Here is a 13,242-nt window from a genome sequence, read left to right as displayed (position 1 = left end):
CTGCAAGAGAGTTTGACGATGTGCTAGTTAATCAATTCTGAAAAACCCACCTTTTATGCTAGCCCCGGTAGGCTCCTAGTAATCGACAACCCTTGCAATGTAAATAGACAAGGGGTAAGAGGAGAAACAGAGGCACAGAGAGGGGAGAGGCCCAAGGTCACCCAGCAAGTCAGTAGCAGAGCTGGGACTGGAACCTAAGTCTCCCAACTCTCAGCCCAGGGAATGATCCACTAAGCAGAACTTGCAGGCTCCCCCCTTGCAAAAAAAAAAAAAAAAGTCTCTGAAAAACAATCTATGTTAGTTGCCAAATTATTTAATCTGTTGCTGGGATGCAGCTGTCTTCAGATACTTGGACTGTTCTGTTCGTGGCCGTGTTTCCTCGTAAGCTGAACAATATAGACCTCAATAACCTGCCTGCCCAAGTGGACTCTTTGGCTGGTTTCCTTCTTTTGGGGGTGGGGTTCTTGCCGGGCAGGGATAGTTGTCTTCTGGGCTCTCATCCTGGGTTCTAATGCTGAGCCTTTTAAAGGAAAAAGAGATTTAGCCAGTGAGCCTGTGGTAAAAAGGTATGTGATTGATTTCTGGCCTTAAAGGGACCATGATGGGTTTGTAAGCCTACCCCTTGCTCTGTCTGTCCTCTTTCATGATAGGTCTGTTTGTATGTACCCCATGCACTGTGCAGCTCTCTTTAATAACAAACCAAGTGCTACCAACCTAGCTAGCATGGGCAACCCACCCTACAATAATGGAGTGGAGAGGGCTGCATCCCGGAGCTCACAGCCGTCATGAGCAAAGTACTCGACGGAGCTCACAGTCATCATGAGCAAAGTACGCGACGGCATGCTAGAATCCCAATTCCTTAGCGAGTAGGATGAGATGGGAGCAACTGTACAGCATTGATGGGAAGAGGGAAGCGATTTCCGTTGTAAAGAGGTATAGGAAATGGACATGATTAAAACCGACTGGGCGAATGATGAAGCCCTACCATGGTGATGCCCCGTTCATAGTGCAGAGCTGAATCAGAATGTGTTGGTTTTAGCTGCTTGTGACTTGGCAAAAGTGTGTGTGTTAAAAAATGTGTGTGTTAAAAAATCCTTGCATAGAAAAGGAGAATTGAAAGGATGGGGTTGCAAAGTGGGCAGCAGTGTCTGTGTCCGGGGTGTGGGTCAGGGGAGGATGCAAGTGCTACTATACGTAGTGGTAAAGGCTAGAGATGCATTGGATGCTATGCGAACACAGAATGACAATTGACAGATAAGTTGGGGGTGGGGTGGGGGGAGGGAATCGACGAAGTCCCTGACTGCTGGCTAGAATCCTGATGTTTTGGTGAGTGGGATAATGGAGGAGTAATTGATGGCACCAGGACTAATGGTTGCAGAAATGTGTAATGAAAGGCCAGGGGTGATGCGCTCCTAACCTGGGCTGTGTACTGGAGGTTGCAGAGGTTGTGTGTGTTTTGAAGGTGATGGCCTGCGAGTCACACTGCTCTGCTCAGAGGATCTCTGTCAGCCAATGGGCAGCTCAGATCTCGGCAGTCTTGTGTCTCATTGCAATTCGGGCTGGGAATGTCCTGCTATGTCAGAGCTGGGTTACGTTGCTGTGGGCTTGATTTTCTGCCTCATAAATAAGGGGCCCGATCTTCTGATGCCCTGTACCTTGTGTCATCACTGACCCCCATGAGGAATGTTGACACCCATGGGTGTAAATGGTACAGGGAGAATCAGTCCCACCGTGTACTGTGACATCAGCATTGAACGTAACAAACGGAGCAGATGGGACAGTGCAAAAACTTGGAACGATGCAAAGATGTCCGTATTGTTCAACATTTGTCATGTTGGAGGTAAACAAAGAGGCTTTGTGCTTTGGTGGGTTTCCTGTGCATTCTGGTTGGCTTGTGCTTGCCATCGCATAGTGCAGCGGGATCCAGGTGCCCCGAGCTTGCTCTGGCATCCCCTCTAAAAGAATATGGGTCTCTCTTTGGGGGCTGGTCTATGTAAGAGAATCAGAGTCTACTATGTCTTAGTTCAAGCATTAGAACCTTATGTGTTTAGCCCCAGAGTTCCTTGGGTTCAAACTCTGCGCGAGCCAAGTGTTGGGGTGGGGGGCATTGCACTGTGTTTATCCACAGGTGCATGCATGTGTAATAACACAACACGTACTGCCTGTGTCATTTCTGGATCTCAAAGTACCTTACGAAGGGAAACAACAGGAATGACTTCAGATTTGCCAAGCGTCCCCTGTTGGTGAGAAGGTGCTGAATGGAACTCTCTGCTTTCTGGTCTAGGCCGCACAGGACCAGAATGATGGAATCCAAAGTGCGGGGGATTTGGGAAGAACACCAAAAGCGTAATGGTTGGGAGAAAGGACGTCTCCCATGGAAATGACAATTACTGAATGTATTTAGCTTGGTTAAGGTTGGCGGGGGGGTGAAAACTGTCAGGAAGCCCTGGAAGGGCGTGTGACCTACCCCCTTCCAGTGGCCAATGCAGAGGTGGCTACTGCCAGCTAGCAGAGCGATTCCATTTGCTCAAGAGCTAGCGGCTCCCTGCTTTTAGAGCAAGAAGTCTTTGGGAAGCCTGCCAAGCCAAGATGGGAGGCTGTGGCATGAACATCGTGGAGGGAGGATACGTGGGGTCGTATGACCAGGAGCCCGGGGATGCAATTAAGCGAAGGGCAATGTAGGCTGGCTCTGGCGGGGGAGAGTGTCGTAAGGGTGGAGTGGTGTCTCAAGGGAATGGAAGTGGACTGGAGCAAGCACTACACACTCGGCGGCTGGGGGTGCAGCCTGCAGTGGTGAGAAATGTGGTAGGAGCCTGAGAGCTCCTTCCCCTTGGACATGGTGTGAGTGGCCCCGTGCATTCGACAGAACAGCGAGACTCATGCTTCTCCTTTTGGAGCCTCGGGAAGGCCTGGCTGGCCGAGCACCACACCAGTGGGGCTCTCTGTGGGCGGTAAGGAGGGAAAGGCTTCCAGTCTCGGGGGTGCGAATGGACCTGGGGCCTGGCCTTCCAGGAGCTGAGCTGTGGCCTGAAGGGGCCCGGTACCAGCACTTGGGAAATAAAAACAATGAAACCCTTGAAACCAGAACCAGAGGCTTGGAAAGAGAGAGAATAAAATATAATAAATCAGAATAAAAATAAAAACTGGAAGCAACAGAGAAGGGGGTGGGGGAACTGCGGGGAGCCCTGGTCAGTGCACATTCTTATAGCGCAGTATCCACCCTCTGGGATGTGCTCAGCTCTGCTCAGCAGCATCACTCCCCTGCTTCCCCCTCTGCGCTGCTCCCCCATCTTCGCTGCAGCATCCCACGGGCTTCCCCGCTCTTCTCTCCTCCTTGGGAGCGCTGAATTGGCCGTGCATTAAAGCCATAAATCTGCTAAAATAACATACCACAGGGGCTCGTGAATAGGTTGAACTTTGCTAAACCTCTTCATGCTCGTTTATCATGTGGCGAACGGGGAGGATAGAACCACCCTTGATGTCATCTCTCTTCCCCTCCCCGATACCTCTCCTGGGAACCTGTCTGGGCCAGAGCCCTGATGTCCAACGTGAGTAAATAACATGGAATGGGAGAACTTTACTCCCTGGATGGATTTCTAGTCACCTGAGAAGACATTAGATGCTCAGGCCTTAGCATCATCCAAAGAGGGGGCTGTTGCTATGAGAGGCTCAGTCCAGACTCACATCAAGGTGTGGAATATAGAGAGGGTGTTGGGAGAAGGCGCCGGGGCTATTAAATTGCAGAGAGATGATCTAGGGAAGATCTGTGGCTCCAAATACTTCTGAACATTAGGAAAGTTTGGATCTGGACCGGCTCTACATTTTAAATAAGTTTAGCTAATCGGTGATGACCAGTGCAGCCTGCTAAGGAGCAGAGGTTGTGGCATCACCTCTCCTGGCCAAGGTCTGACCAGGATGGTTCTGGTCTGATAAAACCCCATGTGCCTGGTTAAGCCTGCTTAGCCCGTGCTGAAGTCTTCACCGACCTCCGGATGAGCTGGAAACGGCAGCTGTGCAAGCAGAGCGTAGGCTGTCTGTGTCGCAGGGCAATGTATAAAGAACATGGCTTTTCGTGTGGATGTAACGCGCCTGGCACTTCTTCCAGGGTCCTGGGAGCCTGGTTGTCAAAGGTGGGTATGGGTCTCAAATTGCACATTCAAAGGGTTGGGGAGTGCGGATTTAGGGCCTGGGTGGGGGAAGGTTGGAGTCTGGAGGGGGGTTTTCCCAGTCAGACCATAAGGAAAGCTAGCAGACTACAGTCTCTTTTTCTCCCCCTTGCAACTACTAGTGACCTTAGCAGGACCATGTGACTGGGGATTGTAGCAGTGGGAGGAACTCCATCAGTCCAAGAGCTCCAAGCCATTAATGAGATCAGCACGCTGTGCGTCAGGCAGCAGATTCACAAGCGATACTGCCTCTGTCTCCCTCCTGACCGCCCTGGCTACGTGCAGGAGAGGAGATGGGCCAGGGTCCAGCATCTTGTCATGGCAGTGGGACATTCTCCATCTGTTTTGTTCAAGTGTCCCTGTGTTCCAGGATGTGTCTACGCTGCAAGACACATCTGAGCTAGCTTTAATCGAGCAAGCTTGGGGGCTGGAGCAGCAAAGCTACAGCAGTATGAGCTTCAGTGTGGGCTGGCTGCCCGAGCAGTTACTCAGTGGCCCATGCCCACACCGAAGTTCCTGCTCCCCTGGCTCCAGTACCCAGCCAGCGAGGTTAAAGCTAGCTCATGTGTGTCTACACGAGCTGCAGTGACATCCAAGCCCCATGATTGCTGTGTGGGCTTACCATTAGCATCACCAACACCATGTTCTCCTGATACCTAGAAGGTCAGATTTGGCATCTCTCCACTCCCAGCTTACCATCCCCTTTCAGTATCACTTCCCCCGCCACGCTGAGGTTCCTCTGTTGATGCTTGTTCGTCGACCTTTTAGTGCCCAAATGTGTGCCAGAATCCTTTGCATTGGTGCAAATGTTTCTGAGGCACTTGGGAATGGTACGAACTGAGCAGAGGTGGGGCAGGGTCCAATGAGCAGGAATTCCACAGGTGGAGTGAAGAGACAAAAGTGCCCACCCAAGGTCATGCACTGAGTCTGCAGCAGAGATGGGAGTCGAACCAGGAGTCCTCACTCCCAACCTTGCTACTTTAGCCACACGACCATCTTTGCCTGTCCTGCAGGGGAAGCCCTATCATTTGGTGTTATCCCCAGAAGAATGGTGTTTTATATATAGGGGCTAGTTTCCTTCTGGTTGTCCATGCCGTGAGGTACAGCGAGCATGGTAATGCCCCAGGCTCTGTATTGGTGGTAGGAGGCTAGTTTGCACATATTCTGCTTGGCATCATCATAACCTGTGCCCTGAGCAGCTTGAGCCATGGGGCAAGATTCATTTCTTAATTTCACTGGTGTAAATCCGGAGTAACTCCATGGAAGTTAGTTGGATTTACAGTGATGTAACCGGTCTGTGGCCTGGTAGCTGGTGGTTATTCTGTGTGTGCTAGGTATGGTGTTCCAGAAATAATGTGATTATGTATCTGACCTTGGGCTATTCGCATCCTCCTCTTACAAGGTGATTACTTTTTAATGAGCAGCTGCTGAAAAGAGAGGAAAATTAATTATTTCTGCCTTAAGATTAGCTCTGGGCGACTAGAATAGCTCTGGCCCAGTCAATAGCATCTTGCCAGTTGGATGGAGCCACGCAGCCCTGCAGGGCACTGTGGGGTGTGTACAGATTTTCACCCCATTATTCCATGGCACTGGGAAAGGGAGGTTGCTGTGGCCATCTGGGGAAGTGTCTGAGTCAGAAGTGATTGTCTCACCTATATTTGTGTGGTGTAAGGTCTGGAGTATGGAGTCGGAACAGAGGCAATGCTGGTGCTGCACTGTATATTCTTATGGAAGCCCACAGCAAAAGAAGGGGAAGGCAGCTGGTGCTCCAACTGGCAAACGTTACCTTTTCCCGATATAGAAATCTCAGCATTCATGCGTTCAGTTTGCAGCACAACCTGCAGTGAGCCCCAGTCATGGTCTGTTTTGGGGGAATACCGCCTATTCCACTAGAAAAGGGGGCTATTTATTGTCTTACATCAATGTTAGGTTTCAGAGTAGCACCCGTGTTAGTCTGTATTCGCAAGAAGAAAAGGAGTACTTGTGGCACCTTAGAGACTAACATTTATTTGAGCATAAGCTTTCGTGAGCTACAGAAGTGAGCTGTAGCTCACGAAAGCTTATGCTCAAATAAATTTGTTAGTCTCTAAGGTGCCACAAGTACTCCTTATCAATGTTAGGGTGCAGTATAAAACCCTAGGGTAAGTGGAGTATAGTAGTACCTAGAATCCTTGATCAGGTTTGCCCCATAATGCGGGGAGCTGCACAAATGTATGGTAAATGACAGCCCTTGCTCCAAAGAACATACAGTCTAAAAGGATGATTTTACATTTACCAGTGGAGGCACCGGGCTGGCAGCTGGAACTCCTGGGTCCCATTCCTGCCTCTGCTGCTTATGGACAGTAACAATTATATTGATGCAGAGCATCCAAGCTTAGGAGAATGAAAGCCAAGAATGAAGTGCCACAGTTTTGAAATTGAGCCCGTTCTAGTACTGAAATGAAGGCAGAAGCTCTAAACAGCGTGTGGGTGGGTGTGGGGTGAGAGAGGAAAACTCAAAGGGTCGTGTTGAGACAGTTCTATGCTCTAAGATACCCCATAGCAAGGAAGAGCGTTAAGTGTTGGGAAGCTCAAGGAGTCATGATTCTTCATGCTCTGTGCGACTTGTGGTCGGATTTTCTAAAGAGCTTGGTTTCCAAGTATGCAGCGCTACCAACTTGATTTCATCGCGAGTCTTGCAATATTTAATGCTTTGCTTAAAGCCCCAGCTGTTGAAGTCAGGAGATTGCATTAGAATCTCAATTTTCATTTTTAACAAAAGCTTCTAGCCCTTGTAATTGCAGAGAAAAGCTTGAAAATGAGAAAGAAAAGCTTGAAAATGAGAAACAAATACATCCTAAAGGCTCAGAAACCTGAAAGCGACTCAAAAGAACCACTGATTTAAAAAAAAAAAAATCTCATTTGGGATCTGACCAATGATTTTTTGAACACTTGGCAGCATCAAATACCCAGTGTTCATGAATGACATTGCAACAGTTTGGGCCAGATTTTCACAAAAGCTCAGCCCCCCAATGCACTGAGCTCTCATGAAAAATCTGGCCACTTCTTTTGATGCCTAATGAGGAGCAATGGGAGTGTTGAATACATCTGGAAAATTATGTGCCTTGGTTTCCCCAGTCTGTAAAATGGGAGTGGAAAAACAGCAATGTGTGCTTTGAGATCCTCAAACAGTAACTGGTGTTTAAATTCAAAAGGAGATGATTCTAGTGAATGGAATGGAAAAGCCGTCCGCGAATGGAGTGCTGCGGGGATCCTGGCTTTTCAGGCAGCCAGGATGGCCTGCAGAAAAGAAAAATGAGTCAGAAGGCTGGTGGGGAACAAAGGGATCTTGGAGAGGCCTAACACCTCCCAGAGGGAACTCATTACACTCTGCAAGGCTCCTGATGGGAGAGGCCACAGGTGACACTACCAGGGCCTGAACCGCTGAGGTGATAAGTGCCCTCAAAACCCCCTGGAGTTGGAAGGAGTCCTCACCGGGCAGGATCTAGGCCCCAAGCCAGCCATATGTCCCAGCATTTCTCAGTGTGCGGCATGCCCCCCTGGGGTGGGCATGGAGGATTCACTGGGGGACATAGAGGATCCATGAGCTGAGGTGAGTTAACATTTACCGGCACGTCGGGGGGGATTGTTTTCATTTTCCTGAAGGGGGGCTCAGTTTTCAAACACTCATGAGACGCTGCTCTGACCACCTGGGCAGACCGAGCTCTGGGGTTGTATGGTGCCGAGCAGTGGGGCCCCAGTCAGAGGTTGGGTCCTTGGTCCATGGCACTATCGCATTATAAGTAAAACATAATTTCTCTAGATAGAATACTTGTCTGGCCCCCATCACCACGGTACCTGAGTGCCTCACAGTCTTTAACGTGCTTCTCTTCACAACCCCCCTGTGACCCAGGGCCAGGCTGTTATCCCCCTGGCACATATGGGGCACAGAGACTAAGCGACTTGCCAGGGTCACATGGGAAGTCAGCAGCAGAGCAAAGAATTGAATTTGAAATTATCAGAAACATTTTCAGTGACACAGACTCCTTCGTCCCCCTCTTTCTAATCTAACCCTTGTGCGGCACCATTGCCTGTTGCATCCATTGCCATAATATATCCAGGCATTACTGTGTGATATGTAAGGGACTTACACCAGGGATGTATTTATCCATGTAGACTTGGAGCTTGTCTAGACTAGGGAAATTAGCACCAGTCTAATTAACATAACTACATTAGTGAAAGTGGCACCATCTTGTGCCAGTGCCGTGCATTGCTTACCTTAGGAGTCAAATAGCAGGGGGTGTGATAGAAATGTATTGAATACTAACTGGACTGGAGCTTCTGTTCTCCCTGTCCTGTAATACAAGCTGAAGAAGACACCCCATGAAATTAAAAGGTGCAGAAATTCAGAATGGATTAAATCCAGTATGTTTTCACACTTGGAATTCGACTGTGTAACTCACTGCTGCACGAGGTCACTGGGGACAAGAACGTAACAAGATTTCAAGATGGACTGGACATTAATATGGCTATTGAGGGAAAGCCAGAGTTACCATAATTAATAAAACCCATTTTGCAGAAGGGATATTGACTCTCCTGCTTCAGGGCGTAAACCAATGTCTCCTGATTAGGGAGCAGAATGAGCCCTAATGTAGGGGGCAGATTATCCCACATTTGCCTCCTGCCCAGTTTTTACACCTTCCTCTGAAGCCTCCGGTGCTGCCCACTGTGGGAGACAGGATACAGGACTAGATGGACCTTGGGTTTGAGCCCGTCTGGCAGGTTCCATGTTTCTGTTTGCACTGGCTATAGCTGCACTGGTTTAAAATAGCCCTAGTGTTGAAAGGGACTCAGCGTGTTCATGCTTTGGAGCAGGGGCACTGTCCCTTCATTGCGTATATGTGCAGCAGCTCGCTCAACGGGGCTCTGAGTCCCAGATTTGAAACCTCTAGGAGCTACTGCAATATTTATAATGAATTCAGTTATGTATAAACCCTTGTCTTCGACCACCCACCCTCCCACCAGAATAAAAGATTTTGGCACAACACCCTGTGACAGGTGAAAGAGCTACTTGAGAAAAGCTTGCTCTCATTTGACACAGGAAATCTGTGCGGGTTTCTAACAGGATCAATAATCCATCCTATAAGGCATGTGGCTTCATCACTCTGTTTGCCGCCCCTCTACCCTCCATTCCACACACCCCCTCCACACCCCAAGCCTTGCCTATTCTTTCCCTGTATTAGCCTTTGGGCTTTGTTAGTTGCAGGTTGAGTGGTTCAAATGTGTTAATTCCCTCCCTTGGGGCTCTGTCCAGTGTTTGTAAATTCCCAGAGACGGGTTGTCATTGGCCCGCACAGCACAATGAATACGCAGAAGGGGCTGCTGCGCCAGGTCCTGCAATCCAAGCGGTTACTTGTTAATTCGTTAGAATAACAGGGCTGCAAATAGCTCCCTCCCCCTCAGCCCCGAAAACTCTGTTAGGACTGATGGGGACTTTCCTCTCTCATCCTCCAGGGTGAATTCTCCACCTACTGACTGTACCTTTACATGGTGCATGTTGCCTTTTGAATATCCCACATGCTTTGCTGGGCACCAGTCCCTGAGCTTTTAGTGGCAGGAGGAATCATGGGCAGCTCATCGAGTGATACGGTTGTCGTCTGGGTCTCGAGAATATCTCTTGACCTGGCAGATTCCAAGATTGGGGGGAGAGGGGGGGCTTGGTTGTTGTTTAATAGGGTAAACCCAGCTCAGAATGGTGAATGGATTCTCTGAGCCAACAGAGGCCCTGTCTGCATTAAGGAAATTCATGTGGGCAGAGCCCAACTGCTATGCCTACCACGTTGCAAAGCTGTACTGTGGCCGTGCCGCATAGGTGCGTAGCTGGGCAGCTTCCCCCTCCCTGTCACATACCAAACTGAGCTGCGTCAGTGTGAGTCCCTTTGTGCTTGTCTGTCTGCATTTGGGGGCATCCCTGGTGTGATTCCAAGGCTGTCGTGACACCAGCACAAATTTCCTTAATGAGGGCAGTAGAGCTGGTCACAATTTTATGTTAAATGATTTTGTCTGTGAACATTGGCTTTGTTGTCCAAACAGAAATGTCTGTGGGAAATCTCCACTTTCAGTCAATGTTTAGGGGCGGTTAATAGAAAAACAGAAACCCCTGCGGTCCCTTCTAACCCTATGATTGCTATGAGCATTTTTTTAATGTTGTTGTATTTTTTTACTTTATTTGTTCAGGTTTTTGGCAACTGAAGGATTTTGGTTTTCCTCAGAAATTTTTCAGTTTTTTGACAAAAGCCTGAAAATTTGTCATTTTTTTTCATAGGACCAAAAACGTCTCCTGTCCAGCTCTAGTATGAAGTGCCAGCTCCCAGTCAGAGTCACAAGGGGTAAATCCAGAAGTGGTTGCATTAAAAGCCAATTGACTTGCTCTAGATTTACACCTATGTACCTGAGATCAGAACCAGTCCCAAAGCCCCAATCAGTCTCCTGCTAGGATGTCCTGGGCCCTTGTTTAACCTCTTCGTTTCTTTTTTGGGGCAATCCTGTCGTCTTTACTCAGGCAAAATTTTCATTGTCATTGTTGAGGGTTCCAACTGCACGGCTTTATTGACAGACAGAGGATTTAAAGTGGCATCTTCAGTTAGTTTAAAATGTTCCAAGGGGGTTTTTACTTTATTTTAAAACCGAAAGGTGCTGTGTGACCTTGCTTAGCTGAGCGTCAGTTGTCCCCGAGCTCTCGGTTACCTGAAACAATGGCCTCTGAGCTGTCTCAGTTGCAATGAAAACTACCTTGATTAGCTGAGCATATTCAGTCCCCCACTCAGTGTTTTTTCAGTTAATCAGACTTGCACTGATTTAGGACCCATAACAAGAGATTCAAGAGGACTTGGTCACCATTCTGTTATCCCCTGGCCACGTTACAAACCCTGCTCCATTAGACAGAGGAGAAGGGGTTTTAACCGTGTTCCAAACCTGAGAAAGTGCCTTTAGAAGGTGACAAGACCTGCTGATGCCAAAGACTGAAACCTACACTACAAACTAGAACCATGTTGTACCTGGCTCAGGGGATAACTGTGGTGCAGGCTGGCCCTGGACTCCATTGTTGTGGTGCAGATGGACGCTGAGGTTTAGGGAGGGTTGCCAACTTTCTAATGGCACAAAACTGAACACCCTAGCCCTGCCTCTTCCTGAGGCCCCACCCTGGAGCCGGGGATGAGGCTTTTGGGGTGCAGGAGGGGGCTCCAGGTTGTGGGCGAGTCTCAGGGTGGGGGCAGGGGATTGGGGCTTGGAGTTGGCGCGCGGGCTTACCTGGGGCAGCTCCCAGTCAGTGGCGCAGGGGGGCTAAGGCAGGCTGCCTGCCTGTCCTGATACCGCATTACGCGCGCCGCAGAAGCAGCTGGTAGGTCCGACGCTATTAAACGGGGTGGGGAGAGCAGGAGGCTCCATCCACTGCTCTCGCTCGCTGCGTGCACTGCCCCCCCAGCTCCCATTGGCCGGTTTCCCAGTGCGGACCCGGTGCTCGGGGTGGGGGCAGTGCACAGAACCCAGTGACCCCTCTGCCTAGGAGCCGGACCTGCTGGCTGCTTCCAGGGTGCAGCGTGGTGCCCCAGGACAGGCAGGGACTAGTCCGCCTTAGTGCCACTGACCGGACCTTTAACAGCCCAGTTGGTGGTGCTGACCAGAGCCGCCAGGGTCGAAAACCGGACACCTGGTCACCCTAGGCTTAGGGCTTTCAAAGGGGTCTGGGGGAGTTTGGCACCCTGAATCCCGCTATCCCTGCTTTGTGTTTCTAGTTTTACCAATTCAGCTGAACTTGTCAGGCGAAGGGAGAGTCACTGCAGTGAGTAGAGTGAGCAGAAAGGTGTGTGTGTGTGCGGGGGCTGTTCCGCAATAGGAAATGTTTGTAAATGCAGGGAGGACTGGAGCCACGCTGCTGTTCTTGGGAGTTGGCATTTTTCTCATTCTTTAGCATTCACACGCACACGGCACTAGACCCTGCCCCCGCCTGTTCCAGAACAGATTTCCCGCTGGTGTTATTTACAGCCCATGAAATCCAGGTTACTCCCCACTCAGAAGCAACCAGCGTCCCACTTTGGGAATGCTCCACGGACTAGTGAGGGCCCTGCTGAACGACTGCAGCTCTCTGCCCTGCTAGGAGCTTCAGCAGTTATTTACCGTGCGGGAGTATGTAGGCACCGTGTTTCCTCCTCTCTGGGCTCAGCGAGAGGGCCAGCGGGGGCTGTTCTGTACCAGAGGCATGTGAGGGACAGGTTGGAGTTCTTGGTTTGAGCCCCCACTGCTCTTATGCGAAGGAATGAAGCCAGCAGCTGCAGGACTCTGCTGCTGCCACACAAAGCACTTTCCCAGACTCGCCTTCAGTGGTTCCTTGTAGTTTGAAAGGGGAGACCTGGAGGGTGGCGATGTGGGCCAGCCTGCTCCTGAATGGACCCATCCCTGCCTGTGAGACCAGCTTTGAGGGAGGCAGGCAGCACTGGAACGCAGGTAAATGCCTCCCGGTGCACACTCCCCACATTCCCCACTAGCCATAGGGCAGGATTCTGCTTCCAGGTCCAGCCTCTCTGCCCTGCTCTGGCTGCAAAGGGAGAATTGCCCAGCGCAGGCCTGCTGTGTGTGACCCTGTGCTGCCCTCCCCCACAGACCCCTCGGCAGGGGGCATGACAGGGCACACAGGCCCCTCGCATGGTGCTACAGAGGCGCTGGGCCGCTCAGGGCTGCAATGGAGCCCTCCAGAGACTGCCACCAGTTCGAGCACCTCCCGCTGTAATTTAAACCTGGGGTCATTCCAATCCCTGGAGCATCCCAAGGGCACAATGGCAGCTTAAAGCCACTTCCCCAGGACTGCTTCTTGAAGACGGCCAGCGTGGCATTGTAGCGTTTAGCACACTGGGCCCCTGGATTCTGCTCCCAGCCCTGCCACTGCCCCGGCTGACCTCAGCCCACTCACTGAGGCCTGTGTTTGCAAAAGGATCTGCCAAGTTAGCTGGCCCAACTGGAGGTACCTGGGGCCGGTTTTAGTAGGGCTGAGCACCCACAGCTCAAATTGGCTTAGTTTGGAGTGCGGGGTGGACACCTG

At 50.4% G+C, this 13,242-nt stretch overlaps 1 protein-coding gene and 1 long non-coding RNA gene across 3 annotated transcripts in view; one reads left to right on the top strand and one right to left on the bottom strand.

Moving 5' to 3' along the window:
- The window catches only part of FIGNL2 (fidgetin like 2), a 51,919-nt gene that overhangs the window by 10,700 nt on the left and 27,977 nt on the right, over window positions 1–13,242 (top strand). The gene's annotated exons all lie outside the window — the stretch shown is intronic.
- LOC122458333 lies at window positions 296–12,637 on the bottom strand. Of its 2 annotated transcripts, XR_006278328.1 has the most exons (3): window positions 12,324–12,637; window positions 8,424–8,512; window positions 296–520 (listed from the first exon to the last, which is right to left on the bottom strand). It is a non-coding gene; the product is annotated as an uncharacterized LOC122458333 (long non-coding RNA). The 2 variants fall into 2 exon arrangements; XR_006278327.1 differs by lacking the exon at window positions 8,424–8,512.

Source organism: Dermochelys coriacea, chromosome 20, assembly GCF_009764565.3.
Source record: "Dermochelys coriacea isolate rDerCor1 chromosome 20, rDerCor1.pri.v4, whole genome shotgun sequence".
In the NCBI taxonomy this organism is placed as follows: domain Eukaryota; kingdom Metazoa; phylum Chordata; order Testudines; family Dermochelyidae; genus Dermochelys; species Dermochelys coriacea.
This window is presented reverse-complemented; position numbering and strand designations above follow the sequence as displayed.